We start from the raw sequence: 6,033 nt of genomic DNA on the forward strand, positions 1-6,033 counted from the left end.
CAATAATTTATTTTATTTATCACTTTATAAAACTAGTTTTTATTGAGTGACTATTATGTGCTAAGAATACACATGCACACATAAGTGATCTCAGGTAGTGATAAGTATTATGAGAAGATAATGTAGGGCAAACAAAAATAAAGGAATAGAGAGTGATGGAGTTGAGATACTATGTTGTTTTGTTGTGAGAGGAGGCCTTTATTAAGAGGCTTACAGGAAATGAAGAAGCTGCCTGTACAGTTCCCTGGGGAAAGAATATTTCAAGCAGAGACAGAGTAACTTACAAAGGTGCTTGGGTTGGCAGTGTGTTTGGCACATTTAAGGTGTACAAAGAGGCCAAAGTGACTGGAGAGAATTGAGCAATGGGAAAAATGGTGGTGGGGGGGGGGGTTCTGAAAATTAAGGTGAAGCTACAATATATAGGATCTTATAGGCCATTACAAATTTGATTTTCCTATGAATGAGAATGGGAAACCATTGGAAAATTCTGAGCAGAACAGGACATTATCTGACTGGTTTCAGAAGGATTACTCTACATTGTGAACAAATAGGCTGTAGAGGGAGGCAGACAGGAAGGAAGAAGACCAGTTAGGAAGCTTTCAATATGATTCATGTGAAGGATAGTGATGGTTTTAATGAGATGGTAATAATGGAAAAGTGAGACATGGTCAGATTCTGGATGCAGTTGAAAATAGAGCCAAATGGATTTTTTTTTTGATGGACTGGTTGGATGTAAGGCACAAGAGAGGAGTCAGTATCATGCCAAGATTTTTTTCTAACCAACTTGAAGAATGAACTTACCTTGACTGAAATAGAGAATACCATAGGAGAAACAGATTGATGGCTGCGGAGGGATGGACAAAGAATCAAGATTTTTGTTCTGGATATGTTTAATTTAATTTAGACACTCTGTTGGGAATACACAGTAGAGGACAACTATATGCAAACAGCTAAAGTGTATGGAAGAGGATATAACTGGAAATTTATGTTTGGCCACTGCAATTCTACAAACATTCAAAGGGATGAGACTGGATGACCTAAACTAAGATGTTGAGTGTAGAGAACCTGTCTGAAGGTAAGCCCTATGGCTTTCCAATGTTAGAAGTTAAGCAGGCAAACAGGAATTGGCAAAGGAGACAGCATCTACAGCCCGGGTGAAACAATGATCTAGGGTAAAGACTCTTGAATTTTAATGTACATATGAAAAACACGAGGATCATATTATATCAAAATGCAAATTCTCTCACTGCGTCAGGGTGCAGTTCGTGATTCTGCATTTATAACAGGCTCCCAGGCAATGCCTATTCTGCTGGCTCTTGGGCCACACATTGAATAACAAGGCCCTATGAGAATTGCAGATTAAAGTGATTTGGGGAATATTCTTGTATCTCTGACAAGTTCTAAAGATCCACTCAAAATCAGTGATCTTGAATTTAAGCTGAGATTCATCAGCATGGTTATGTGTTTTTCTAAGGCTACTTAACTATGAGGATGTGGGAGTAAAGTAGGTGCTGGTCAGATCTCACCTGGGTTGTATTTTCCTAAGTGAGGGTGAAGAAGGAGGGTGAGAGGGACAAAGAGCAGACAGAGTAAGCAAGGGAGTGATTATAATGATGAACTATGAAATATGAGAACAATAGATAAAGAAATGAAGGCATAAAGAGGTGAGTGATCAAAGGTGAAAATTTGGTAGGGTAAATGGATTGAAGGTTGCATGGGTTGGGATAATGTTAGGGTTGGGAGATGAGAGAGACTAACATAGAAAGAGTGGAAGATTAATAGGAACATGACATGCTTGAAATTATAGAGACCTTGCAGTTGTAGTAATTTCAAGGTTTAGATTATGACCATAGTGGACAATAACTGAGGTGGAATGATGACAAAGCCAACAGTAGCAGGTATTGGAAAGATAATCTCTTTGGAGATTAACATCACAGAGCATTGAAACAAAAATGTGAAAAAGAGAGACAGAGTAAGAGGGAGGGAACCGTATGCATGCTAAAATTTCAAGGAATGAGTAGATTTGCAGATGACTGCAATAAGGAAGGACAGTGGTGGAGGATTAAAGTTGTTAATGAAGTTCAGAAATATTTTCCATTCTCCTTTTTCAAGTTGTTTGGTAGGAATGCCCCCAAAGAAGTTATGCCTGTTCATACAGATCACTTTGGTCCATTTTTGTGGGCATAAGATGTCACCTCTGGTAGGCCACCTTCAACAGCCAATATGAGTCTCTATGCCTCCTTATCTCTGCCACAATGAGTAACTAGATGTAGGTTCTATTGGTCTGGCTACTAAATAATGGTTACAGAATAAAAACTTCCACTGACCAGAGATGGATATATTAGATGAATGAGAAATAAACTTTTGTTGTTTTAAGCCAGTAAGATCCTGGATTGGTTGTTAGTAAACCATAATTAAGGCCAACTTCATCAATATGCTTAATTTGATAGCATGAATTTCAAAGAAACTTGACCTTTTCAGAGAGACTAGCCATGATGTATCATGAAAAGCAGGGAAGTCAGTATTTCCTGGTCTAGGCTTAAATTTACCAGGTGGGTGGGAGAGAAAAGAGAGAAATTGTATTTTTTTAAAAATATATTTTATTGATTTTTTACAGAGAGGAAGGGAGAGGGACAGAGAGCCAGAAACATTGATCAGCTGCCTCCTGCACACCCCCCACTGGGGATGTGCCCACAACCAAGGCACATGCCCTTGACCGGAATCGAACCATGGACCCTTCAGGCCGCAGGCCAATGCTCTATCCACTGAGCCAAACCAATTAGGTTGAGAAGTTGTATTTTTAGAAGGTGAGGAAATAGAGATGATTTGGGAAATTTAGGAGATTTGCTGAGTGTATGGGTATTTGGAAAGGGTAGTTAAATTGGGTCAGATTAAGGGATATGAGGAATATTTGGGCAAGGAGTAAGGGATGTCCTGAGAGTCTTGCAGTAATCAATAATATAAGGTAGAGGTCAGCAAAGTTTTCCTCTAAAGGACCAGGTGGTAAATATTTTAGATTTTGTGGGTCAAGAGTCAAAGTTAAAGATATTATGGGTACTTATATAAACTTTTAAAATGTAATCATTAAAATATATTTTAAAAACATTCTTAGCTCTCAGGACATACAAAGCCGGAAGGAGGGCTGCATTTTGGCAATTCCTGATACAGAGCGTGACAGGATGGGGTCCTCCCATGGTTCTCAGGAATGTCAGCATGATCAGCATGTGATTACTTCTTAACATGCTCCCCCTGGGGCTGATTCTGCTGTGGTGGCTCTAACCTCCACTCCTACCTCCATTGACTATCACTGCCACAGCACAATAAACAATACAGGACTATCATCTTTCCTTCACCATTTTCATTCCAAGTACTGCAAGCACTACCTACCACTTCTGAGTGCTTGCTTTTATTCTATGCTCTCCTAACTATTGTAGAATCATTAGCTCATTTATAGTTTACCATAATCCTGTGAAGCTGGCAGTATTATTTTCATTGAAGAGCTGAGAAAACTGAGACCTAGAAAAATTAAATTCCATGCTGGAGCCAAAGAGTTGGGACCTGAGCATGAGGCCACCGTCCTGACTTCATGGTCTGCTTTAGTACCAGGACGGGGCATGGAGGTGCACAACTTTCTCAGATTGAGGGTCTGCTCCTTTGGATCAGGGACTCACACAAGGCTTCCAGGGCTGGCGCTCGACAAGCCCAATGTTTATGATTTCAAAACCACATACAATCAGATGTACAATGGACTCCTTAGGAAAGGCACGGAACTCTGCATGCAGAATGGCATTTTGCACATATGGGACAGAAGTAAGAGAATCAAGCTCCAGTCAGAAAGGTTCCTGAACTGCAAACGTCTGCTCGACCTGATCCTCACCTGCAAAGAGAGTGTAGGACCAGGTGGCAGAAGATCTGAATTCCAGAGAGCAGGGGACCTGCCAGCTGGTGCACATGGCCAACGTGGACATCCAGGGAGTGGCCACCCAAGGGCGCTCCTCGCCTGTGAGCTGTGCCAGGACCTTCGGCACACGGAGGACATGGAGAACGAGATGGCCAGCTGCTGCAGGAGTTCCAGGAGAAGGGCCAGCGGCCAGGGCCTGAAACCGCCGTCTTGCGCGTCCCCTTGTTACTGCTTGTTCCTTCCTGACTCTGAGGGCTGCAGCCGGTGGGGCCCGCCCCCTACACTGTACATAGGAGTTGATAGACATAAGTACGGATCCACAACTATCAAGTTTGGTGCCCTATTCTTACTTACGAGGGGGGTATTAATTATAAAGTATTTTTTTCTTTAACCAAAACAGAAAAACATATTTGATAGTTCATGTCCATTCTCCCCCAATATACCTGTGTCTTTCATTGTGCATTTCTCCCCTCCCCCATACCTGGCTGGAATGTACAAACACCTACTGGGAGAAAACCTGCAACTGCCCAATAAACACATGCTGCTAATCAAAAAATAATAATAAAATAAAATTAATTTCCTCGATACTTAGGTATCATGGACACCAATGCAAACAGCATTCTCCTTTCCACATAATGCCACACCTAAAAGTTACATTATGTTACTCCTTGATGCATTTCCCCTTTTCCAGACATTACCCATGTTTCAGCCTCCCCTGTGCAGAAGAAAAATTGGTAGCAAGAAAGGCAAGCTCTATAATTGGCTCTAAATGGTATGAATCCTCAGGACTATTGATACATTCAAGTGCTCTCTGCCCTGCCCTTTTCTGACCTACGTTATGATCTTCCCCAAGTTGGTTGGCACTGGGCCTGAAATGGCTGCCCTTATGTTAGTTTGATCTTGTGATGTTATTACTTGAGGTTTTAAATATTTAAAAGCCATGAACAGTTTGAGAAAAAGAGGACTGATCAAATAAGAGGTATGTGACCTCAATTTCTTCCATCTATTTGAAGTTAACTTTGTTTTCCTAAAGGAAGGTAAAAGAGATTGAAACTAAAATAGTAAGGTATGCTTTTCTTGTAGCCAGATAATGTGTTTGAGCTGCCTGACCTATCTTGGAGAAAAGAAAGGCAATTGAATAATATGATGAGGTCTATTGAAGAGAACTAGTCAAGCAGATAAGATAACCACAATAGGATACTCTCTGATAACATTTGCTGTACATTTACTTTATATGCATTAAAAAAACAACAGCAACGGAATAATATTATATATATACTTGCAATTTGCTTATCCCCTTATTCATTATTAGCTAGGCATCTTTTAATTTGTGAGCATCTTTATTAAACATTTGACACAAAAATTTTACATAGTGTAACATGGTCTGAATGTAACTTACTTTCTACATCTATGTAAATTCCTTTTTGATATGTAGGCTATTCATAATTTTCATGTTAGTATTTGCATTTATGTGCTAGTATTTGTGCCAATTATTATTTTCTTAGAACAATTTCTTACAGATTAAATTTTTATTAAATGTGTTGGGGTGACATTGGTTAATAGGATCATACAGGTTTCAAATGTGCATTTCTATGATAAAAGATCTACATATTGCACTGTGTGCCTACCACCCAAAGTCAAACCATCTTCTTATTAGATCTTAAAAGCCAATAATTTCCTTAAGACCCATGTAATCACCAAACCACAATTATTAAAAGTAAGAAGCTCCATGAAGTTTAGAGGAAGTATTACAAAAGATTTTTTTTTTGATCTGGCTTACTTGGGTGGGAGTTGGGGGAAATGGAAACATTGGAATGAGAGATGGTAATAGGTAAATTTCCCCGATAATAGAAACGTTATTTCCTAAGTTCTGACACTTTCTAAAACATCCATTGATTTAGAGTTATCAGTACAGACATTCAGCTTCTTTCAATGGTTCTAGGGAATTTGCTAAGTGTATGGGTATTTGGAAAGGGTAGTTAAATTGGGTATTCTGTATGTAGCACATTGTATGATCCACACATATGATAACACAATATCTCAATAAATTGTAGAGTGATGGTTAGTGTGTATGACAAAAGGCAAATTTTCTCCTGTGAATGTTTAGGTTTGCTTTAACATTTCACATTGAA

The 6,033-nt window shown here is 39.4% G+C and overlaps 1 pseudogene; it reads left to right on the forward strand.

The window, feature by feature from the left end:
* Positions 1-3,614: 3,614 nt before the first annotated feature.
* On the forward strand, positions 3,615-4,147 carry LOC102438819 (annotated as a pseudogene).
* The last annotated feature ends 1,886 nt before the right edge of the window (positions 4,148-6,033 follow it).

This window comes from Myotis lucifugus, unplaced genomic scaffold (genome assembly GCF_000147115.1).
Source record: "Myotis lucifugus unplaced genomic scaffold, Myoluc2.0 scaffold_8215, whole genome shotgun sequence".
In the NCBI taxonomy this organism is placed as follows: Eukaryota; Metazoa; Chordata; class Mammalia; order Chiroptera; family Vespertilionidae; genus Myotis; species Myotis lucifugus.